A 25,535-nucleotide genomic window follows, 5' to 3' on the forward strand; every position below is an offset into this window, starting at 1 on the left:
CTCAAAATCGCTTCGACGTCAGCAAGCACAACCAGAATCAATCCATATATAAGGCGCACTGTCGTTTTTTGAAAAAAACAAGACTTTTAAGTGCGCCTTACAGTGCGGAAAATACGGTAATTAAGGGATGTGGGGTTTATTTGTATTTAAGGGTTTGTATGTTTAGGGGGATTGGATTGTGTTTATTGAAGGATGTATTTCTTTGTTGTTGTTTTGTTTTGGAAATGTTCAACTGTGTCGAGGTCACCACGGTTAGTGGGGTGGCCCAATTGGCCCTAGGATGCTGCCCACTATAAGGGGCGCTCATTTTGGTGTGGGAGGGAGAGCCGACTAGTCTGGTGAGAGACTAGAGGACTGTGAAGCTGTCTCCTGTCGCTTATTTATGGTTTTTGGGTTAAAAGAATAAAACTTAATTTCTTCCTGCAATTGACGCTGCCTCCTCCTCCTTCTACTCCACCACCTCAATCCGGTCGGTCCAGATCCCCTTTTTCGTGGGGAGGCCACTTTGCCCCTCCACACTCCCTCAATAATCATCCCACCTCCACCTGTAGAGAGAAGAAGAGACAGCAGCAGTCAGGACTCACGGTCCTTGAACGCATCATCACAGAGACGTTGACTGTTGATGGAGATGATGGAGTGACTGGTCAGAAGAAGCAGACTCTCAGTCACATGTCAAGTGTGGAACATATGAAGGTCATGTGGCCATGGAGTGTTGGACTGATACTGAGGCCTGATGAAGATGAACTGATCAATAATTGGGTGGTGAACTGAGAGAAGAAGCAGTTTGGCAGCAGATGTTGGATGAATGAGGAGCAACTGGACGTCACCATCCTCCTCTCACACTGTGACTGGGAACACTGGACCTCTGCTGTGGGATCAACTGGCTTTGGTGCTGGAACCATCATCCACTGGTTCCAAACCAGTACTAACCTCACACTCTCCAGTTGATAGTCTCTGCTGTAGACAAGATCCATCAGTGGCTTCACTGATGGATCCTTCAGGTGGTTCTTACTCAGGTGTGTGAGGTGGGAGGGGCTGGACTGCAGAACTGAAGACACCACTGCACACTCAAGCTCTGAGAGAACACTGAATGAAGGAGAGCAGAGAATCGACAAGCTGATCAGCTGCTTCCATCATCATCATCACCACCACCACCACTATCATCATCATCTTCATCAGCAGGTTCTCAGTGTCTCCACTAGTGTCCTCACCAAGGGAACTCAGTCTCACCAAGGGAACTCAGTGCAGCTTCACACTCCAGTGTGTTCCAGCCACTGAGTGTCAACACGTCCTGTTGTGACTGACAGTGTTGCTCTGATCTGCTGCTTCAACTCAACATGATGCTCAGTTGTGTGTAAAGTCACTGCAGGTTTGAGCTCCACTGGATCAGAGTTCCTTCACTGGCGTCTCTTTGGACTCCACTGCATCTTTGATCCAACTGCTGTTTTATTGCCTGCTGCCCAATGAAGGAAGGATGTGATGTGTTTGTGTGTTCAATGTGTTGATTGTGTTGATTGACTGTCTGCATGAATCCTTCACACTGATCAAAGCTCCTCATTCTGCCACTGTCACATCTTCATCTCCATCCTGGACTCCAGTGGAGCAGCTTCACTCCACTCACCATCCAACACAAAGCAGCTGAGTTAGCCCTGTGTTGACAGCCTCCTGCTAAAAGTCACCACTCAGGGGCAGATCCACAAAGAAGGGCGCGTAGCAGTAAAATGTGGCGTGTTTTGCGGCGAGATTGCGGCCACAGATGCGGGGATCCACAAAGGTTTTTGCGCTAATGACATGCAGGTGCAAACACGCCCACAAATGCGGCACCTGAAACAACCTGCTGAACCTGCTGATGTTGATTCACCCTGTAACTGAAGGAGCTGCTTATATATCAGCAGGGTAGCTAACACCAAGAGCGCACACGCGCACACACACACACACACACTATATGTACCCTAAATGTATCACAGCCTTCCTGCAGTTTCTGGAATCACTCAATCTTCCCTCCATGGTTGTCTTGTACTTCTTCAGGTCCAACTCAAGTTGTCACATGCCAGATGTCACATTATAGGGAACATTAGCGCCACCTACAGTCTGTAAACTTGAAGAAAATCAAAACTTGCTCCTAATCATCCTGTGTTGTGTAGAAAGTCAAAGCAATGCTTGGAGACTTCCTTCAGCTCCACTCTTCAGTAGATTTTATGAAAGAGTATTCAGGAGCTCCAGTTGGGCACTAGGGGGCAGCCCACAGGCGCCTCTGTCAGGTGCTACCTCACCACAGATGTATCCTGATGTCCCAATATCTTAATTTCCTCCCTCTCATGTATCTTTCTTTTTGTTTCACATTCATTTTGTTTAATACACAAAAGGCATAAAGAAAACAATACAATTTCCAAACAACGAAAACATTAACAGAAGAAAATATACAGGCAGAAATGAAAGATCACTTGAGGTCAAGGTCACACAGGTCAGTGGTTGTGATGCTTTTTACTTTCAGAATATTGACTCATTGAAATATGTTTGAGCTCAGTTTTAAAAACAAAGAAAGAAAGAGTGAAAACATTTTCAAAGTCTTGCTAGAAAACAGCAGAGAGGGAGAAGAGCAAAACAAATGATCTGGTTTCCTTCTGATTCATTGACGTCCTTCTGAAATCTCCACAGAAACATCTGGCAAGGATCAAAACCATGAAAGATTTTGAGGGAAACTTCTTTTGTCTCATTTATAATTCAATAACCATTGCAGTTCCAGATATTTAAACACACAGGGTAAAAAGGCACAGGTGGAAACAATGGGTAATTGGGTCAGATGCACAGGTGGAACATGGAGGAAAGATTTTGCCAAGGTGAGCTCTCAAAGTTGTTTCATTTATTTCTCCTAGACAACTTTGAGGTCTGTGTGAAACCAAAATGAGACCTTGGACTGAGTTCCTGCTGACTCTCTGCCTCCCCCCTGTGGTGAGCAGCTGGTCCTGCAGCCTGACATCAGTCACTTCAGCTCATTGGCTGGCACCAGTTCACTGCCAGGAAACACTCCCACTGCTATCTGGATTGTCTTGTTGCTTTATTGCTTCAATTCAACAGTTGATCATTGACTTGACATTGTTGTGCAATACAGACTGATGGCATATTTAATGGCTTATTGATTGACTATTGTCACATTGAGCCAACAAGCAGAATCAAAAGACAAAATTCTCCCACTATATTTACATGCATTCATCTGATTGTTGACAAACGGATCAACAGTCAGAAGGTTGATCAGATGGATGAGTTGTTGAAAGGTCAAAGGTCAGGGTGGAAAGGTCCAGAGTGGAAACAGACCTCAGCTGTGTTTCCACAGTAATAAAGTTGTCATGTGGACTAATGACACATTATTAATCTGTGGGATGAATAGGCTGCAGAGGAAGAGAAACATGTGGCACAAACATCCAGCAGCCGTGGAGACAAACATCAGGTGGAAAACAGTCACCAGGAGCACAAACAGGAAGTGGCGTCCAGGCCCCGCCCACCCTGTGATTGACAGACGGAGACACTGGGCAACAAACGTGAAGACAGAAGAAGAATCAAAGGTGAGAATTCAGCTCAGAGTCTCTCTGACGACTTCAGTCACACTTTCATCAACTCAGCTGAAGAACCTGAAGGAACCCAGTATCCAACATGTAGCGGCTGAGTGAAGGAGGTCTGGACTCTGTGGAGGAGCTCCATGGTTCCAGAGACACTGTAGAAGGACAGAAGACCTGCTCTGTGGTCCAGGTACACTCCCACTCTGGAGGACTGAGGACCTGAGACATCAGTCCTGATGCTGTTGTGAACAAACCCATATCCACCTGAGTAACAATATAAACTCCAGGATTTGTCATTGCATCCAAATTCCATTTCCTCTGACCCTCTGCTGATGTTCCTGTAGGCCACTGCTACCTCAACCCTCCCTCTCCACTCCACCTCCCAGTAACATCGTCCAGTCAGACCCTCTCTACTCAGGACCTGCTCCCAGTCAGTGAATCTGTCTGGATGATCACAATAAGACTGAACTCCCATCATGTATGTCACTTTTCTGTTATCCTCAGATAATAACAGATGTTAGTTCACTGTGTTTGGATCCAGAGTGATTTGAGGTGAACATCTGAGGAAGTCCTCTCTGCTCCTGGGTTCTGGTACCTTCAGTAGAACATCAACGTTGCTCACTGTCCATGAGATGTTTGTCTGAGTCTCCATCAGAACTTGCTGTATTTCATCTCTCAGTTTGGTCACAGCTGCTGCCACGTCCTCAAAGTATCTCCGAGGACGGATCTCCAGGCTGGAGGAGTCTGGAGACGGACTGAGTGCTGGCAGTGAGGAGAACCTGTGGAGAAACTGGCTGTGGTCCAGTGTGTGTGAGATCTTCTCCAGCTCAGCGTCTCTCCTCTTCAGCTCCATCATCTCCTGCTCCAGCTTCTTCTCAAGCTCTTTGACTCCACTCACTTCTGCCCCCTGTGTGGATCTGACCTGCTGCTGCACCTCAGAGCGTCTTTTCTCCAGCAGACGGATCATCTGGGTGAGGATCTTCTCGCTGTCCGTCACTGCTTTATCAGCAGAGCCGTTGATGGACTCCACCTCCTTCTGAAGCACCTTCAGCTCTTCCTCTGTGTGCTGGATCTTCTGCTGGATCTTCTGCCTGGTCTCCTCCAGCTCTCTCTGCCTCACAGTCCTCTCTGCTGCTGCTGCCACTGTGTCGTGACCTTTATGTTCATCCACACAGCATAAACCACAGATGATCTTCTGATCAGTGCGGCAGAATATCTTCATCACCTCATCATGACGAGGACAGATGTTCTCCTGGAGCTGCTGGCTGGGTTCCACCAGCTTGTGTCTCTGTAGGGGAGGAACATCACGATGATGCTGGAGGTGAGAGTCACAGTAGGAGGCCCGACAGACCAGACAGGACTTGAGGGCCTTCAGTTTCCTCCCAGTGCAGACATCACAGGCCACATCTCCAGCTCCAGCATAGCAGTGATCAGCAGGAGCATCTTGGAGTCCAGTCTTCACCAGGGTCTCCACTAGAGCTGCTAACATGGTGTTCTTCTCCAGGACAGGCCTTGGTGTGAAGGTCCTCCTACACTGAGGGCAGCTATAGACTCTCCTCTCCTCCTCTGCATCCCAGTGGTGTTGGAGACACTTCCTGCAGTAGTTGTGTCCACAGGAAGTGGCCACTGGATCCTTGAGAAGATCCAGACAGAGGGAACAAGAGAAGATTTCTGGGTCCAGCTGAGCTGCTGCCTGAGCCATTTCACCTCTGAGAGCGACTGACTGGCTGACTGACTAACTGACTGACTGGGTTCCACCTCCTCAGCAGTGGAGCTTCTTGAAGTGGAGGATATGAACAGATAGGGCTGTGATTGGCTGCAAGGAGCACAGGGGGCGTGGCTTCTAACCTCCTGACTCATTCCGGGAAGAGGTGTGTGTGTGTGTGTGTGTGTGTGGGTGTGTGTGTGTGTGTGTTTGTGTGTGCGCACTTTGTTTCCTTGGCGCTGAAGACGGACGACGACGACGACAACGAATCAAAGTTCATAGTTCACAATCTGAGTCATCGTTAGATTGCTGCTGACACACACACACACACACACACACACACACAAACAAACTGTTTACATCTGTAAACAGTGTTTGTGTGTGTTAGCACGCGTGTGCGTTAGAGGCTAATGCTAATGCTAGTTGTTAGGCTAGGTGTCCTCACCTATCACTGGTTATTTCAACTGAGGCACCGCCGCTATCTGCTAGCTGCTCGCTGCTATCTGCTAGTTGCTCACCGTTATCTTATTGCGCTTCATAAAGAGCTTTATGGAGCAATAAGAGCAACCAAAGTGAACAACTGTTGTTTTGTAGCATCTGCAGTTTTAAGAAGCGTGTGTCATGTGTGTATAAATAGAAGAGTGGAGTGTTCAAATTTCTCTTGTTGCTGTTTGACAAAGACTGGCAGTATTTTCATGCATTTTCTCTTTGTTAGAAACTGATTGGGGTCAAAGAAAGAAAGAAAAAAGCTTTGGGAGAAAAAAAGGAATGAAAGTTGCTTCATTCCAGACTTTTACTGGGACATCTGTCCTGGACCAAGAACATTTCGGCGACCAAGGAGCATTTTTTTGACCGTCGTCTTCTACACCACGGCTTTCACAAAGCCAAAGCCGACACATTTAAAGTCCAAAAAGTGTGGAGCGAAGACTAAAGAAGCCCCCTTGAAAGAAACAGAGAACCCACAGCAGTGACGCGAGTGTCAGCGGTTTGTGAGTACTGGATTTCAAGGGGAAAGCTTGGCGTTTTAACGCGCAAAAGGAATGAAATGAATAGCATGTTGGAAGCTGGAGAAAGTCAAGAAATAATGAACAAGCATGTTGAAGCATTGGATAATTATTTAGGGGAGTTGATGGATTTGCAAGTGGCTGTACAAAATCTCTTTTCTAACGGAGAGGAAAGGGAAGCGGATCATATGGACTGGGATGAGCCTAAATTGACACCTTTTCCACATTTCTTTTGTGACATTAAAGAATGGTTGACTGGTGATGTGGAAAAAGGAGATGAGCAGGATGAGCAAAAGAAGCGAGAGGAGCAGGGGGAGCAAGAAGAAGCAAATGCGCTATTGGTGGGGCTAGAGGACAGTGTGTCCCAGGCTAAAGGGCCCGTAAGCAAGCAGGGCTTCAAGCAAAGATGCCAGCTCCTCCTCAGCATCCTCTCCTTTATCTTCTGCATGCTTAAAGGCTGAGGCTGAACAAGCTGCTCTAAAGGCCAAAGCTCAGGCCTTGGAAGTCAAACATGCACTCCATATGGAAGAACTTGAGCTAAAAGCAAGAAGGGAAAGGCACCACGTGGAGACTGAGCTGGCTGCAGCAGAAGGCAACATGCATGTATTCATGGGGAGTGTGATGTCACAGGCCACACCTGAACAACCACCTTCATCATTAAAGCAACCGCAACCACCGGAAGCTCAACAGCCGTCAACATCAAAGCAGCTGAAGTCAGAAAATGTTACACCCTTACGCCAGTTCCAGGCCACTGGAACATCTACAGTATATAAAATTCCAGTAACATCTCAAAAACATCCTCAAAGCCTGCAGCAGTCATGTATTCCTCACCAAACTATACCATGTAAAGCAAAGGCAGAAAAGAAACCTCTGGGTTACGACCAAAAGGATGAGCATGGCTCCTCCATCTCAACAAAAGGAAATCTAATAAATGAAGGTTTCCTTACTGGCGTGTTAAAGAGGCAAAATGAAATCACTGAATTGCTTGTAAAGCAACATCAAGCAGCTTTTCTCCCCGCCAGAGAGATTCCTGCATTTGATGGTGATGCCTTGCACAACAGAACATTGACTCGAGCCTTTGAGCAGGGAATAGAGCGCAAGGTGGATGATGTGCAAGACCAGTTGTTCTATTTGGAGCAATACACAAAGGGTGCACCCAATCAACTGGTCCGTAGCTTCCTCCACATGGATCCAGATCCACGGTTCCGGGAAGCAACTCCAATGGCACTTTGGCAATGAAGTTTACTACTGCACACATAGACAAGGTCCTGCGTTGGCCTTCAATAAAAGCAGAGGACGGAGCAGCGTTGAGGTCTTATGCGCTGTATCTGCCAAGCTGCTTCAATATCATGAAAGAGGTGAATTTTATGGAAGAACTGGAAACACCATCTCACCTGAAAACCATTATATCCAAGTTGCCCTTTAAGCTCCGACACAGATGGAGAACAATCAGTTGCGACGTTCAAGACGAGAGCAAACAACCAGCAAAGTTTAAGGACCTCGTGGAGTTTGTGGAAAGACAGTCACGAGTTTTGCTTGATCCCTTTTTTGGAGATATACAGTACGTGACAGATGGGAAAGGGTTTCTAAAATCAACCAAAAGGTCAGCGCCACAAAGACCCCCCTTTCAACCTGCCAGTAGGGGGAGCAGTTTTGCTACTGCTGTTGCAACCATGTCAGAGGAAAGAGAAGTAGAAGAAAGTCAACAAAACAAAGCCAAGCCCCTCATACAACAGGAGTTAAAAGCACATCCTTCACCTGCACATCCTCTGGATAAACCTTGCTTGTACTGCAGCAAGGACCACTCGCTGGAGTCTTGTGCTGTTCTAAAACACAAAGCTAACAAAGAAAAGGTCGACTTTATGAAAAGTAAAGGTCTGTGCTTTGGATCTTTTGGAAAGGGGCACATGAGCAAAAAGTGTAAAAATGGAATGACTTGACATATTTGCCATCAAAACCACCCAAGCTGCTGCACATTGAAAAGAAAAAAGGAGTGGAGCAAGAATACTGGAAAATCGGGAAAATGGAGAAGCAGCAACGGTCACATGGAGTCTCGTGTCCCTGAATGCTGGCAACCTCACTGGGGCCGTTGAATGTAAGCTATCTATCGTGCCGGTTCAAAGGCACCAAGATTGTGCAAACATACGCTTTCCTCCACCCAGGAAGCACTGCAACCTTTTGCACCGAGGAGCTCATGACAGAGCTAAACGCAAACGCAAGAAGGGTGAAAGTTATCTTTAAAACCATGGGACAAGAGAAGCCAGTGGCCACTGCAGTGACTCAGGTGATGGTCCAGTTTAGATTTTCCTGTTGTTTTGTAGCATCTGCAGTTTTCAGAAGCGTGTGTCATGTGTGTATAAACAGAAGAGTGGAGTTATAAAGGTTATAAGCATAGTTATGATACCGCATACTTATTATTAATAATTTATAACCATAGGCTTTCATGTGAAAATAGCAAAAACACGCACACACGCTGGCACACACCCATATCTAATAAAAACGCATATGCTAAATGCTAAACTAAACAAACCAGCACTAAACTGTAGCATTAATCAAACAGCTCCAACAATGTCTTACAGATGAAATGTGATCCTACGAGCTTTTGTTTGTGGACAGCGACTATTGCTGCACCCATAAGCGGCACAGAAGTTTGGCATTTTTCCAGTCTCCGATTTCCTGTAGAAATCATAATGCATGATGCTCTAACAAGGCAATCCAATTGTAAATCATTTGCGAATGAAGTTAAATTATATTGAAAAGAAAAGCTATTCTGTCTCTCCATATGTCAAATTGCTTGTTTTATTTACACCTACCAATCTTAATCCCTTTTATCACAACAACAAAAAAAACGGACTGTAATCTCAGGTTGTCACCGTTCGACTCTGAATCAAACAGGTGGGGGGGGTGAGATATCAGCAGCTCTAGTTCATTGATCACTGTGTCTCTGCTGCATGAACTGATGAGACTGCCTTCATGCAGCAGCAATAACTACAACCGACACCAAAAATATTGCATGTGAACAAAATACTAGTTTGTCCTGAAATAGCTGTTGGCTAAACTTAACTGAAGAAATGAAAATCTTAGTGGTCTCAGTCGTATTAACTTGTGCAGATAGGCTGCCTTAGCACCATTATGGTTTTTTTTTCTAATAGAAAGCTGCACTCTCAACATGTTCAACCATCCAGAATTATTGCTACGTTATGAACGTTTGTAAGAAAGCAAACCGTGTGCAAAGCCGTCAAGTTTTCAGCGAGATCAGAGTGTTAATGTTTGTTCAGATCACTCACGTTCCCTCACATTCACTACATCAGACCGTGACTGCCTGACTGTGGAAAGATGGCGGCCAGTGCGGACGTTGGATTCTGCGCCGTGAGACATCTAGCCTTCTGTATATATCTATGATCACACCTATAAATTTCAGTGAATGGGCCGCACCAACTGTTAATATTCCAAAAGTTGATCAGACAGTGAGAATTTGTGGGGATTATAAGGTGTCAATAAACCCGTGGCTTGAGGTAGATCAGTATCCCATACCGAAACCCCAAGACTTGTTCACAAAACTGGCAGGAGGAAAGAAATTTACTAAGCTTTATTTGTCACAAGCTTATCAACAAGTAGATCTAGATGAAGGTTCTAAACAGTACTTGACTATAAATACACACAAAGGGCTCTACCAAGTGAACAGGCTTCCTTATGGTGTAGCCAGTGCACCTGCTATATTTAAAAAATGAATGGATCAAGTTTTGCAGGGCATAGATGGTGTCATTTGTTATTTAGATGACATACTTATCACAGGACTGAACACTGAAACTCACAAAAAACGCCTGGAAGAGGTTTTAAAAAGACTAAAAAGCCACAACCTCAGAGTTAACAAAGGAAAATGCACTTTCTTTCAACATAGCGTGTCTTATTTAGGACATGTCATTGATGCAGAGGGGATTCATCCTATGCAAGAGAAATGTGAGGCCATTTCTAAAGCAGCCATTCCTAATACAGTTGCAGAACTAAAATCATTCTTGTCACAGCTAAGTTATTATGGGAAGTTCATTGAAAACCTTTCTACTCTGATCGCACCTATGACAGAGCTGTTACAAAAAGACAAAAAGTGGGAGTGGTCTTCGTAATGTCAGAAGTCATTTGAAAAGAAACTTCTTTCTGACGGAGTCCTTGTGCATTACAATCCAGAGCTGCCATTTATACTCGCTTGTGATGCTTCACCAGTAGGTGTGGGTGCAGTGATTTCACACGAAATGCCTGATTGTAGTGAAAAACCAGTCGCTTTTGCTTCTCATATGCTTACCAAAACTGAGAAAAACTACTCTCAAATTGAAAAAGAAGCATTAGGCCTAGTTTTTGGAGTGATGAAGTTTCATGAGTATTTGTTTGGTTGTAAGTTTACATTGATAATTGATCACAAACCACCACTGAAGATCCAAGGTCCCAAAACAGGAGTAACACCATTAGCAGCAGCGAGGATACAACGATGGGCCCTGATATTAGCTGCATATACTTATGAGATACAGTATAAACCATGCGGACGCATTATCCAGACTTCCAGTAGTCGATGAGACTTTTCCCAGGTCAAATCCTGTATTCAGAGTGTCTTATTTAGACAGTCTGCCCTTAACCGCAAAAGATGTTGCTCAAGAAACTCAGACAGATCCAGTACTGGCAAAAGTCAAACAGCATATTTGGTCAGGTTGGCCAAAACATGTTCCTGATGAGACTTTACAACCATATGTAAGACGCAAATTTGAACTCACAATGCAAAATGACTGCGTACATTGGGGTTTTAGAGAGGTCATTCTGGGAAAAACTGCAGAGCAGGTTACTGTCTGAGTTGCATGGAAGTCACTGGGGAATGGTAAAGATGAAGTCTCTGTCCAGAAGCTTATTTTGGTGGCCCTCCTTAGATGAAGACATTGAGAATGTGGTAAATTCTTGTGACATATGTAAACAACAGCGCAGCATGCCAGCCACAGCACCTGTGCATACATGGAAATGGGCTTCATGTCCATGGGAGAGAATTCATCTCGATTTTGCAGAGGTCAATAAACAAATGTTTCTTGTAGTTATGGATGCTGGCCTGAAATATTCCACATGCAAACTACCACATCCAGCAAGACCATAGAAATTCTTAGAGGTGTTTTTGCAGCATATGGCTTACCAAAGGAGGTAGTGACGGATAATGGACCTGAATTTATTTCAAGTTAATTTGGGATGTTCCTTAAAATAAATGCTGTAAAACACATAAAAACTCCAGCGTATCACCCAGCCTCAAATGGATTGGCTGAACGACTGGTCGAAAACTTCAATAGGTCTTTAGCTGAGAACAAAGCTGGAGGTGGCATGACATTGCAACATTGTATTGCTAATTTCTTATTTAGCTATCGAAACATGCCACACTCAGCCACCAAAAAAACACCAGCAGAGTTGTGTTTGAAGAGGCAGGTCCATACTAGACTTTCTCTAGTGAAGCCAGACCCGTCTCAGGCTTTTCCTACTGGGTGTTCAAATCAGTCAGCCGGGAAGAGAAAACTCAGGTTTTCCTCTGTAGGTCAGGCTGTGCTGGTAAAGAACTACAGGGGAGGAGAGAAGTGGTTGAATGGTGTAATAACTGATGTTCTGGGTACTGTAACATACATGGTGTCTATGAAGAGGGCATGTGTAAAAAGGCTTGTAAATCAGATGCTTGATGCAAAGACTGAGAGAGGAGAAGGGACTGTGATTAACACTGATGGAGACTCTGATTACCATGCAGATTCGGGAGAGGATCGGAGAGACATTGTGTTACTGGAAATACTGGTGAAACACCATAAGAAACACCTGAAGAAAAGCAAAGCTCAGAGAGGCTGGACAATGCTCTTGAGGAATCATCAAGTTCAGGTTGCAGGGAGCGCTCTAAGAGGAATGTGCGCCCACCTCAGCGTTTGGACTTATAATACATCTCCAAAACGACATTGTGTCAAATCACTATTGATTCTTTTTTTCGTTGACAAGCGGCATTGGTGTACTAAAAAATTGCATTGTCATTTTTTGGGGCTTGTTTGATGTTTGGTGTTCATTTAGGAATAAGAAAAGAGAAAACATGTACCATTTAAAGCTACAGGTCGAGGAACTGTGGTATTTGAATATAAAAAGCATAGCAAAGTGATGAGGTTCACATGATGAACAGTGTCCTGCTGTTCAGGGTGTTGTACCATGTATTGCCTCTAGAGGATATGATGTTTTTTGATCGGACGAGTTATGCTTCTCCCCGGGTCACAGAAGAAATACGAGCAGCTGGTTGTTAGTTCACGTGCCTGCTTACAAAGAAACGGCTGTTGCCAGCTATCCTACCAAGTAGTCGTTTTTCACCGCCTTTCCCACACAGTCTGATGACACGACACAAACATCTACACAAAACACAATAACACCTTCACCCCCACTGAAAATGCTCAATCCTGCAGTCCTGTCTTTACTGTTGTATTGTATTTGGAATGTTTATGCACAATTTCGTTGTACACGTTTACGTGTTGCAATGACAATAAAGCCGCACACCACTGTAGGGGAGGAAATATCTAGACACAAATAGTAATATCTCCCCAATACGTATTCCGTCGTTCCGGTGTCAAGGTGAGGATTTCAAAGTAAAATACATAATAATTAATTTAATCTGACTCCATTTGATAATAATAACTTTACTTTTATATCTTGATTGAGAGAAAGACTTGATTAACAATTAAGAATATAGACTCAATAATAATAAAATTCTCGTGATCTGACATTAGTCTTCAGTTCAGGGATGGCTTCTATAAATTAACAAAACTATTCAGTTTGTTCATTAAACATGGAAGAATAGCCTGATGTCTGGGTTGGAGTATTCAGAGGTTATTGAACATGATACCCAATCTTATCTGTCCAACTCAGAGGTTAAGGGTTTGAATAATGTCCAGTGAAACTTACCATATAACTAAGGTCTTTGGGATTCTGATTAATCCCTATCTTAGTTCAGTGATGGCAGATATAGACAAAGCATTCAGTGACCTTCTTAACATAGAAGAACAGCCCAGACATCTAGGTTGAGATATTCAGAGGTTTATATCTTCCAACTCAATAGTTAGAAAAACATGACACTCAATCTTTTCTATTCAACTCAGAGGTAAAGAGTACAAGCATTACTAGAAAGAATTTACCATATAACTGAAGACTAAATCAATATCTGATGTCAGATTGTTCTCCACATAGAACAAAAGTCTCAACAAGTTAATATTGAAGGGGAATGGATAACATACCAGTTTATTGCGATGTCCAGAGTAAAAATGCAGCAAAAATGTAACAGACCGGTTGTGTAAAAATGATGGTAAACAAATCAAGAAGTCAAAGAAAAAGAAGAAGAGAGAGAGAGTGAAAAAGAGAATCAAGAAAGAGAGTGGGTTCCAGAAAAGGAGAGGAAAAAGAGAGAGAGAGAGAGTGGGTCCCAGAAAAGGAGAGAGAAAAAAAAAGAAGAGAGAGAGAGTGGGTCCCAGAAAAGGAGAGAGAAAAAAAGAGAGAGAGTGGGTCCCAGAAAAGGAGAGAAAAAAGAGAACTTCAGATTCTTGTTCCTTCCCTTAAATATCCTCCCAGAACAGAGGCACTGCTAAAATGCATATTTAAAAGATTCAAATCAAATCTACTCTTCCTACTCGGGAACCTTTTGGTCATCAGGGGTAATTTTCCACAGCAACAATAGATCACCAAGACCTTCATACCTCTCGCACTGACACTCACAACATTTCAAAAGAAAATTCTAAACAAAAGGCAGAGACAGTCCCTGAATGCAAATCCAACAAACACAAGGAGATACCTTTTGGCCCTCGGGGGTTCCTTTCCCGCGACATGTAAATCATGTTAGTTAATTACAATAGGTGAGATTGATACAGTTGTAACCCCCATCTTTGAAGAACTTCCATTGTTAGAGACAACACTTCAGGATGTGGATTTGACTGTCTTACACCACACTAAAAATAATCAATCAATCAATCAATCAATCACATTTTATTTATATAGCACCTTCCAACAACCAAATGGTGCACAATGTGCTTTCCAGAGTGAAACAAATAACAGCAATTGCAATAAAAACAGTTAAAATACAGCTGGAAGAGCCATTCTCTGCCATTCTGTGTTTGTCCACTAGGTGGCACTCCAGTTTAATTGGTGTGACACCCATTTAAGTTGCAGCAACAACACAGGTGTTAGAGGTTGCCTGATGGGTGGAGCACCAACAGTTTCCGACCGCGTTGCTACATCGCGTTGCTACGTGGCATTGTCTACATCATGAAGCTGTGTCCGAGGAATTGTTTGTTGCACGGGCCAGAGGATTTGCAATAAACACGTCTTTGCAAACAATAAGTCTCGTCATCTTTTGTGGACTTAAACGATGCGACTTGTAGCGAGCGCGTCGAACAGGTGCCCAACACGCAATCATCTCAGGGGCTTCAAGCGGTAGGCTTAGCCTCTACAGTGAAGTCGGAAACTCTTGCTTCAAGCCGAGGACGAAGATGAGGGGAATCCAGGCGCTGAAGAGGAGTCAAGGTTGAGCGACGTGCATTCTGGGGAAGGCGTCCGAAAAGCCAAGAGGTTTGCAGCCAGACGGAGGAATTTTGTTTGGGAGTACCTCGCGTCAGCGCCACAGGAGGAATTTGCTCACTCATAGGTTCGAGTGGGGGCTTTTTGGTGTCCGTCTGGCGGAGCTTGTGGAATTATTGCTGCTGCTGTGGAGCTACTTCAGACTTCTAAAGGAAGACGCCGTTCGTCAGGATAAGCGAGGAGGACGCCGATTCTCGACGAAGATCAACGCATTGGAAGCCGATGGCGCCCAACGTAAGGTATGTGCAGCGCTGCTAAAAAAGGAATGGCCATTTAGTTGTGTGTGCACACGTTTACGAGATAAAATCCAACGCATTGGTGACATTTGGGGCGGGCAACGTTGATTCATGATGCCGCAGGCCGAAAGGAACTGCAAAAGCATTTTCTGAAAAACTTGAACGTCTGCAAAATGAAAGGAAAACTAAGTTTAATAAGGCCATCAATGTAAGAACTGTGTTGCAAGGTCTCATGGACAAAAATGAAAGGTTGCATGTTCAAAGTGCTTTCAACGACCTGGTCAAAATATGTGGTGAAGTAAAGTGTGTTCATGAGTCTGTGATGAGTATGTTACCTGAAGCTGAAAAAGAAAAGCATGATGTGTGGTTTAAAGCGAAAATGATTGCTAATAATGATCTTATGTCCAAAGTGCAATCGTGGGTTTCAACCGTTGATCAATGTGTGTTGGTTCATGATGTTGGTGTACATCTTGATGATGGTATTTGCCCAGGGGACAGTGTCTCAAATGTAGCCAGCAAAGGTTCGAGGAAGAGTTCAGCAAGTGGTAGGGCAAGCACGACTTCCTCAAGGGTTAAGGAGGTTAAGGTTCAAATGCAATCAACTCCTATTGCGAAAAGGGAATGCAAAGATCAGTACCCAAACACACACTGGATCCTACGGCAAATAATTTTTACTATTGTAGTATCTGAACCCGCTGCTGTATTCCAATGCATATGACACCATTTGATATATGGCAGAATGTGAACTCAGTCTGAACCCGCTGCTGCCTTCCTATGCACGTGACACCATTTGATACATGGCAGGATGTGAACTCGCAGCTGCCTACCTCCCAAAAAGGTGACTTATTGTTCATGTATGGTTTTGTTATTATCACTGTTATCAGATTAAACCAGATGGCCATTAGGGGTGTAACTATGAATGCATACACCCCACCCATATCCTGGATCTTCCTCCTCTTCTTGTTGGGAGGTATAAAAGGGGATGCGAACAAAGCATCATTGGAGTTGCTCACATCTGGCCCAGAGACATCCCCAGGCTTTTCCATGGTGCCTGTCTGACTTTTGACTTCTTTGAAATAAACCAGTTTTTATCCAACTAAGTCTGTGTCAGTGAAGACTCCTTCAACATCTACATCACCTGAATCCACCAGAAGAATTCACCACACTATGAACCTCAAACTAAACCACAACCACCACAGAAGCAAGCAGCGTCCAGTCAAAGTGCAAAGTGCCCAGTCATAGGCGAGGCACTGCAGTATAGGGCAAGCCAACACCTTAAACCCAGACCACAGGAGGAGGACTGGACTGGGTTGAATAGGGGCAGCTATCAGACTGCAGGGCAACAGTCCCTTGAAATCAACACTCCAACACCGGAGCAGAGACCAAATGGAGAGCTCTTCTCACTGATGCGAAGGCAAAACGAAATAACATCATCTCTTGTCCAACAACAACGTCTATCGTCACTGCCAGCAAGAGACATTCCTTTGTTTGATGGAGACCCTCTTCAGTACATCTCGTTCATAAGGGCGTTTGAGCAAGGTGTGGAGGAAAAGGCCAGCAAGGCCGATTGTCTGTATTATCTGGAGCAGTTCACCAGGGGGCAGCCAAGAGAGCTCGTCCGTAGTTGCTTGCATATGACACCTGAGCTTGGATATGCAAAAGCAAAGCAGTTGCTGCAACAACACTTTGGCTGTGAATACAAGGTCGCTGTGGCATACATCGAAAAGGCTCTGTCCTGGCCTCCAGTGCGGAATGAAGACGTCAAAGCTTTGCAATCGTTTTCCCTGTTTTTGCGAGGCTGTTGCAATGTGATGGAGGAGTTTGTGTACATGCAAGAGCTGGACATGCCAAGCAACATCAGGGCTTTCGCCTCTAAACTGCCGTTCAAACTCCGGGAACGATGGAGGACCGTTGCACATGATATAGGGGAAACGACAGGAAATCGAGCCCAGTTCAAGGATCCGGTGAACATCATTGAGAGGCAGGTGCGAATCCTGTCAGATCCTCTGTATGGCAACATCAGTAATTCACCTGCAGAGTCGGCTAAAGTAAGGCCTGGCAATAGGCCACCGTCACATCCAGAGCAGAGAGCTAAGAGGGGGAGCTATGCTACGACAATTGCATCGCTGGATGTAGAGCGTGACAGAGACCCTAGAAACATTCCACCAAGGCGCTACTCTGCAGCGGTCTCAACCTGTGTTTGCTGTAGTCAAAGTCACCCATTAGAACTTAGTCAGCAGTTCAGACGTAAGAAGCACAGAGACAAAATCACCCTTCTGAAGGAGAAGGATCTCTGCTTTGGTTGCCTGCATGCTGGGCACAGGAGTCGAAGTTGTGACAAACGCCTAGTATGCAAAACATGCAGTCAAAAACATCCAACCGCTGGATCCACATCTGGATGATGGGCTCCTAAGAGTTGGAGGGCGACTGACAAGGGGTTCTCTGCCTGAGGAAGCCAAACACCCACTTATTTTGGCTAAAGACCAACACATAGCCACTCTTCTCCTGTGAGATATTCATCAACAGCTTGGCCATAGCGGTCGTAATCACATGTTATCCACGCTAAGGAGAAAATACTGGATCCCAGGTGCCAATTCAACAGTGAGGAAAGTGATATCGAAATGCGGCTCCTGCAGAAGGCACAATGGTCGAGCAGTGGTGCAGAAGATGGCAGACCAATGGAGGTGAAGAAGGGACGAGGAACAGTCAAGCGGTACGGAGTGGTATTGTGTGCATCTGACAAAGGTCTTCTCTCTGTTCTGGTCCTCCTAGATCTCAGTGCAGCATTTGATACAGTTGACCACAGCATTCTTCTTAGGAGATTAGAAGATACTATCGGCATCAAGGATCGCGCCTTGGACTGGTTTGGATCTTACTTGTCTGACCGTTTTCAGTTTGTTCATGTTCATAATCATTCGTCAGAACGTAGGAGGGTTAGTCATGGTGTCCCGCAAGGATCTGTACTTGGGCCACTCCTCTTCAACATCTACATGTCACCTCTTGGTGACATCATCAGAAAGCATAGCATCAGTTTCCATTCTTACGCAGATGACACACAGTTGTACTTTTCTTTTAAGGCAAACGAGGCTCATCAGTTGGCCAAATTGGAATCTTGTCTTCGTGATGTCAGAACTTGGATGACACAGAATTTCCTGTTGCTTAATTCCGACAAAACTGAGGTCATTATATTTGGATCGCGAGAGAGTAGGGACAGAGTTTTTGATGGACAAAGTGGTCTATTTGGTACTACACCCAGTTCTACCGTGCGGAACCTAGGAGTCACATTTGATCAGGACCTGACCTTTAATTCTCATATACAGAATGTAGGGAGGTCAGCTTTCTTCCACTTAAGAAACATTGCCAAAATTCGAAGTTTTTTGTCCTTCAAAGATGCGGAAAAAATAATCCATGCTTTTGTTACGTCTAGGCTAGATTACTGTAACTCGGTACTAGCAGGATGCCCAAATTCATCCCTTAGGACATTACAGTTAATCCAAAACTCCGCGGCACGATTGTTAACCGGAACTAGAAGGAGGCAGCATATTACTCCAATTTTAGCTTCCTTGCATTGGCTGCCTGTCAAATTTAGAATTGAATTTAAGATTCTAGTTTTAACTTACAAAGCTCTTCATTCTCAGGCTCCTTCTTATATTAGGGAACTCATTGAACTTTATCATCCTCCAAGAGCCCTTCGCTCTGAGGATTCAGGTCTTTTAGTTATCCCAAAAATTTCTAGAGTTAGATCAGGAGGTAGGTGTTTCAGTTTCCTGGCACCTCTATTTTGGAACCATCTTCCAGCCTCGGTGAGGGGGGCAGACACAGTTAGTTTATTTAGGAGTAGACTTAAGACTTTCCTTTTTCTTAAAGCTTATAGTTAGACTCCATCCACTGTCAGTTAAGCTGCTGTAGGCTTACGCCGTGGAGGGAGATCTTTCGCTCCCGTTACAGGGATCGTTGCTCTGTGCAGGCGGAACCTTTATCACTCTCCTCACCCAATCAATCTTTTACTCTATCCAATCTTTTACTCTATCCACTCTGTCCAAGCTCTCATTATGCTTTGTACAGTATGCTCGATATGCATGATACTGCCGCAGTCTCTGTGTCCCCGGCAGGTGATGACCACTGCGCCAGGAGCTGGATTGTGCTGTCCTGGGGGTCTTGCTGTCATCGCTTCATCCCACCGCCACGCTTAAGACCTGGACTAGTCCTATCGGCAGATTGTCCATCGAGCTAGGCTCTTGCCTTCCAAAGCATGGACACTTACACTCCACATGGACAGCAGCCTTGAATTAGTTCCTATTCTTTGTGTTTATATCCGTTTTGCCTGGTTGGTGTATCTGTTTTTCACTCTGTCCTGTCTGCCACCCTGGCTCACTCTGCTCCTTTCTCTCTTTCTCTGTCTCTCCTCTATCTTTCTACTTCACCCCAACTACTCATAGGCAGATGATCGCCCTCTGGAGTCTGGTTCTGCCCTAGGTTTCTTCCCACAGGGGAGTTTTTCCCAGCCACTGTCGCATCTTGCTTGCTCCGGGGGCCCGGTTGGTTCTCTCTGATTGTATAAAGCGCTTTGAGACGCCTTTGGCTGTGATTTAGCGCTGTACAAATAAAAGTTTATTATTATTATTATTATTATTATTATTATTATTATTATTATTATTATTATTATTATTATTATTATTCACTTGTTTGTCCAGTAGAGCGGTCCATCTGGAAGTCGCAAGCTCATTAGATACAGATGCGTGCATTAATGTGTTGCGCCGATTCATCTGCAGAAGAGGTCAAGTTGCTCACATACAATCTGATAATGGCACCAATTTCATAGGAGCAGAAAGAGAGCTTAGAGAAGCACTCTCTTTCCTAAACCAGCGTCAAATAGAAGGGGTGCTGCGACAGAAGGGAATTAAATGGAGCTTCAATCCCCCAGCAGGATCACACTTTGGTGGGGTGTGGGAGCGTATTGTTCGTATGATCAAGAAGATTCTGAGCTCAGTTCTTCGACAGCAAAGATTGGATGATGATGGACTCCACACAGTTATGTGTGAAGCTGAGGCCATTCTAAATGACCGGCCAATCACCAATCTACCTGACGATCCAAACGACCTGGAACCATTGACTCCCAATCACATCCTGCTGTTGAAGGGAAAGCCATCTGTCCCACCAGGGCTCTTCGATCAACATGACCTGTATATAAAGAGGAGGTGGAAACAGGTACAATACATCTCGGACCTCTTCTGGAAGCGGTGGATCCGTGAATAGTTGCCATTATTACAAGAGAGACAAAAATGGAATAAGGAGCAACCAAATCTCAAGCAAGGAGACATTGTCGTCATTATGGATTCCACTGCACCACGTGGCTCGTGGCCGCTTGCAAGAGTCTTGGAGACATCCCCAGATAAGAAGGGACTTGTACGCTCAGTGCGTCTGCAAACAAAGAACAGCGTTATTGAAAGGCCTGTCGCTAAGCTTTGCTTGCTACATGAGTCATCAGGCTAGCAAATGGGAGTTATGCATAGGTATCTTTACAAACAGAAGGTGTCTGTGCACTCATTACTATGTATGTGTTTTGTTTGTTTGTTGGTTATGGCTTTTTACTTTTCACATATGGGAATTGTACTGTCAGTGTGCCATTACAATTAGGGGCCGGGGTGTAAGAGCCATTCTCTGCCATTCTGTGTTTGTCCACTAGGTGGCACTCCAGTTTAATTGGTGTCACACCCATTTAAGTTGCAGCAACAACACAGGTGTTAGAGGTTGCCTGATGGGTGGAGCACCAATAGTTTCCGACCGCGTTGCTACATGGCGTTGCTACATGGCGTTGTCTACATCATCAAGCTGTGTCCGAGGAATTGTTTGTTGCACGGGCCAGAGGATTTGCAATAAACCCGTCTTTGCAAACAATAAGTCTCGTCATCTTTTGTGGACTTAAACGATGCGACTTGTAGCGAGCGCGTCGAACAGCTGCCCAACACGCAATCATCTCAGGGGCTTCAAGTGGTAGGCTTAGCCTCTACAACAGCAAAACTAAATAAAACAAAATAATAATGTATGGAGTGTGAGAGTCAGTGTGTTGTCAGTAATGCCTGTAGGTGTGTGGATAGAGTGAATGGTATGAGTGCATGTTGTCTGTGTGCAACATAGAAAAAGCATGACGGGAAGTGAAAAACAAAGCAGCTGCTGCGGTGGAAGCCAGGTGTGAGAGAGCCAGTGCTGAGGGAGGCGGTCCTAAACAAGCTGTGCACCGGCCAGGTGCACCTGGTTAGTCATCAGCACCTGAACGAGACACACAACCACTACACAGCAACAACAGGGCAATAGCCAAGGCCCCCATGGCCATAACAGGGCCACACTTCACAGCACACTGAACCTACTCACATAGATTTTTCTATCTACATACACTTCAATCTGCTGAAACATGCAAACAGAAGCAGGTGGAGATTTAATTATGTTGCTCAAAAGAAAAGGTGCATTAAACATTTACTGAACAAATATATATTTATTAGTGGTGGGACTCGATTAAAGAAAATAATCTAATCAATTATGGTCTTTGTAGTTTGTCAAACCTCTGACCTTTGACCTCTGGTCAGCTCACTTCAGATTATTCTGTCACAACCTTTGAATTTTTTTCAAAAATTAATCAACAAATGTTTTGTTTCATTAATGGCCTCAAAAGGTTTGGATTCACTTCAGATTGTGGTGTCCAGAGAGGAGGACAGCAGTCAATCATGGTTGACCTCCAGTGCTCACGCAGTGGTTCACTGGAGGGCCAAGAACAATCCAAGAGTCCATATGTGGCACTGCAAGGTCCACCAGTGGCTTCTGGGACGTCACTCCCAGTAACCACAGTGGCTTGTAGGGAGAACCAGTCCGCCAGGCTCCACTGGGGTCAAAGGTCGTGACACGCCCACACACTGTATGTGTGCATCTTACTGTTTGGCTCAACTGGCTGTAGTTCTGTCAGCCACCACTAGATGGAGCGCTCCTCTTCACTCTCCTCCTCATCCTCCCTCACCTCCAGCTGTAGAGAGAAGAAGAGACAGCAGGAGTCAGGACTCAGGGTCCTTGAACGCATCATCACAGAGACGATGACTGTTGATGGAGATGGTGGAGTGACTGGTGAGAAGAAGCAGACTCTCAGTCACATGTCAAGTGTGGAACATATGAAGGTCATGTGACCATGGAGTGTTGGACTGATACTGAGGCCTGATGAAGATGAACTGATCAATAATTGAGTGGTGAACTGAGAGAAGAAGCAGTTTGGCAGCAGATGTTGTATGAATGAGGAGCAGCTGGACGTCACCATCCTCCTCTCACACTGTGACTGGGAACACTGGACCTCTGCTGTGGGATCAACTGGCTTTGGTGCTGGAACCATCATCCACTGCTTCCAAACCAGGACTGACCATAGAGTCTCCAGTTGATAGTCTCTGCTGTGGACAAGATCCATCAGTGGCTTCACTGATGATTCCTTCAGCTGGTTCCCAGTCAGGTCCAGCTCTCTGAGGTGGGAGGGGTTGGACTTCAGAGTTGAGAGCAGCCAATCACAGCTGAGCTCTGACAAACTGCAGCTCCTTAACCTGTATAGAGAATAAATGATGGAGTGAGTGGAGTTTTAATCAGTATCTGAAATTAAAAAATATTAATGTCTATAACACTGTAATGTTCATTAAACCAATCAGAAGCACAACAATAACACTGCAATAATGAATCACCACAATAAAATATTTTGTATCAACCTGTTTAGTCATGTGACCACTGATCAGCTGTTCAAAATGTTGCAATTCATTGATTCATTTTGCCTCAAAGGTTCAGTGTGTAAAATCAGTGCATATTTATTGCTGAAAGCTTCATATACAACCATCAATATAGTCTGAAGTCTTTGATTAGTAGAAAATAAAAGTCCTCTGCTTTTCCTGCCGTTAGAACGCTTCTTTCTAGAAACAGACAGAAGGTCAAAGGTCGTGGCCATCTTGCACCACCATGTTTGTAGGCGACTCGTTGGGAAGATCAGTTTGAGAGACAGTTTCATATTACTAAGTGACTGAAATGCAGTGCAATCTTTTCTGCATCTTGCTCATCAATACTGAACTGACTGAGATGATAGAACCTGCATTGACCCTTGACCTTCTGCTGAGTCCAGCTGGATCTATCTACAGTATCTAAGTGCTCATACAGGTGGCTAATGCTAGCGCGAGAGAGAGCAGCCAATCACAGCTGAGCTCTGACAAACTGCAGCTCTCCAACCTGAATAAAGAATCGATATTTGATTTCTTCCATGGTGTAAATGTCATATTAAGAGTCATTTCTCCATGTTGATGATCCAGATGTGCAGCTGTTGGGATCACCGAGTCATTCCCTCAAAGGAGTCATTGTGCCAGTGTGTTGTCAACACAATAACAACAGCAGTGTGTCAGTCAGTGTGCAGCCAATCAGCAGTGAAGATGGAAAATAATCAGTGAGTCCTCTGTGTGCTTGTGGCTGTTTTCAGTCATCAGAGTCTCGTTACAAGTCAAACACATTCAAAGGACAAGATGAAGAAATACTGCTGCACTATTAATCTGCACTAATATTTCTTCACAGGATCTTCTGCTCAGTCATGTGGCCTTCATCACCAATCAACAACTTCCATTGAGCTGACTGGAGACATTGTCCACACTTTCTTCCACCATCCAAAGTCTTTTCTGGCCGCAGATTGTTGACATGAAAATATCAACAACATCCACTTTGTCTAGATGAGTCTTTAATATCTGCTTCAAAGTCTTCACACTGAGCAGCGTTACACACCAGCTGTCATCTGCTGACACACACTGTCCACCAGTAGAAAGCAGGAACTGACCTGAGAACTTCCAGTCTGCAGTTTGGACTCTGCAGTCCAGCACAGAGCAGCTTCACTCCAGGATCCTTCAGGATGGTCTCAGTCAGGTCCAGCAGTGTGAGGTGGGAGGGGCTGGACTGCAGAGCTGAAGACACCACTGCACACTGAGGCTCTGAGAGTTCCCTGAATGAAGGAGAGCAGAGTGAGAAGTTGCTGCTTCCATCATCATCATCATCATCATCATCATCATCATCATCACCACCATCTTCACCATCACCACCACAACCACCATCATCATCATTATCATTATCATCACCATCATGATCACCATCATCATCATCATCGTCACCACCACAACCACCATCATCATCATCACCCCCACAACCACCATCATCATCATCATTATCATAACCATCATCAACATCACCACTGTCATCATCACCATCATCCTCATCACCATCACCTCCACCATCATCATCCTCATCACCATCACCTCCACCATCATCATCCTCACCACCATCAGCATCATCACCACCATCAGCATCATCACCACCATCATCACCATCACCATCATCAACCATCACCTCCATCATCACCACCCTCATCATCGTCACCATCATCATCATTACCACCCTCATCATCATCATCATCATCACCATCTTCATCATCATCATCTTCATCATGAATGATTGAATAGTTGATTTTGGTTGACAGTGTAAATTCAATCAATCTTGTGCAATCAACTGACAACAATGAAAAAGAAGCTTCCAAAACAAATGTGCACATTCTAAAGACTCACAGCAACAAAAACATAACTGTGTGAAGGAAAAAGCAGCAGGCTGAAGCCCAAACTGATTCTTGCCTCTCCTATACAGTCCATAAGATTAGCTGGAATAATTAGTCAGACAAAATCAAAAAGGAAAAAAAGACAAACGCAACTCAACAAAATAGGCTTGACATTATTCTTCATCATTGACTCACAATTCAATCATTTATCCTCATCATCAAGTATTTTGCCCTTCAAGATTTTTTCAACTCAACAAAGAAGCACACATTTTCAAATGGTCACTGATCCCATTCCAAAATGGAACTCCCAAAAAAGAAAGACAATGCTTCTCACCTTTGTTACGTCCCGTCTAGGGGGACCGAGACGCAACATGTGGGACACCTTCCCCCACTCCCAAGCCTCATTAATTTCTCACGGCAGTTGGCGGTTTTCAACAAAAACATTTATTAATCAGTAAATGAAATAAACAATACAACTTAACCGGTGGGCAGCAAAGGCTTCAGGGTGGGCCCAGGCCAAAATAATAAACAAAACTCCAACTACCTCGCCTTAAGAACTAACTAAAGAAAGAAATAGAACCCAAATACAGAAAGGCTAACCTCCCTACATACTTAATAAACAGGAGAAAAGAGGGGACAAAGAAAATGGCAGCCCACCCCTACGGCTGCGTGCTCTAACACCATTTCAGAACTGACTAACTGCAGAGTTGGTAGCGGAGGAGTGATGACCGTCAGGCTGGCTCGACTGCTCCTCCTTCTCAGCCGTGGCGCGTCCAATCAGCAGCCGACATCCAGGACCGCACCTGCAAGGCGTCATCCACTCTCTCA

At 44.7% G+C, this 25,535-nt stretch overlaps 2 protein-coding genes and 1 pseudogene across 2 annotated transcripts in view; all 3 read right to left on the reverse strand.

The window, feature by feature from the left end:
* Window positions 1-1,755, reverse strand: part of LOC142891186 (NLR family CARD domain-containing protein 3-like) — a 183,854-nt gene extending 182,099 nt beyond the window's left edge. The window contains exon 1 of the mRNA XM_076030648.1: window positions 1,699-1,755. The gene's annotated coding sequence lies outside the window, so the exon portion shown is untranslated. The remainder of the gene's footprint in view (window positions 1-1,698) is intronic.
* The window catches only part of LOC142891082 (NLR family CARD domain-containing protein 3-like), a 163,413-nt gene that overhangs the window by 119,561 nt on the left and 18,317 nt on the right, over window positions 1-25,535 (reverse strand). The gene's annotated exons all lie outside the window — the stretch shown is intronic.
* LOC142891183 (tripartite motif-containing protein 16-like) lies at window positions 3,035-5,302 on the reverse strand (annotated as a pseudogene).

This window comes from Nelusetta ayraudi, unplaced genomic scaffold (genome assembly GCF_046127955.1).
Source record: "Nelusetta ayraudi isolate G7.1 ecotype Tasmania unplaced genomic scaffold, CSIRO-AGI_Nayr_v1 ptg000028l, whole genome shotgun sequence".
NCBI classification, from domain to species: Eukaryota; Metazoa; Chordata; class Actinopteri; order Tetraodontiformes; family Monacanthidae; genus Nelusetta; species Nelusetta ayraudi.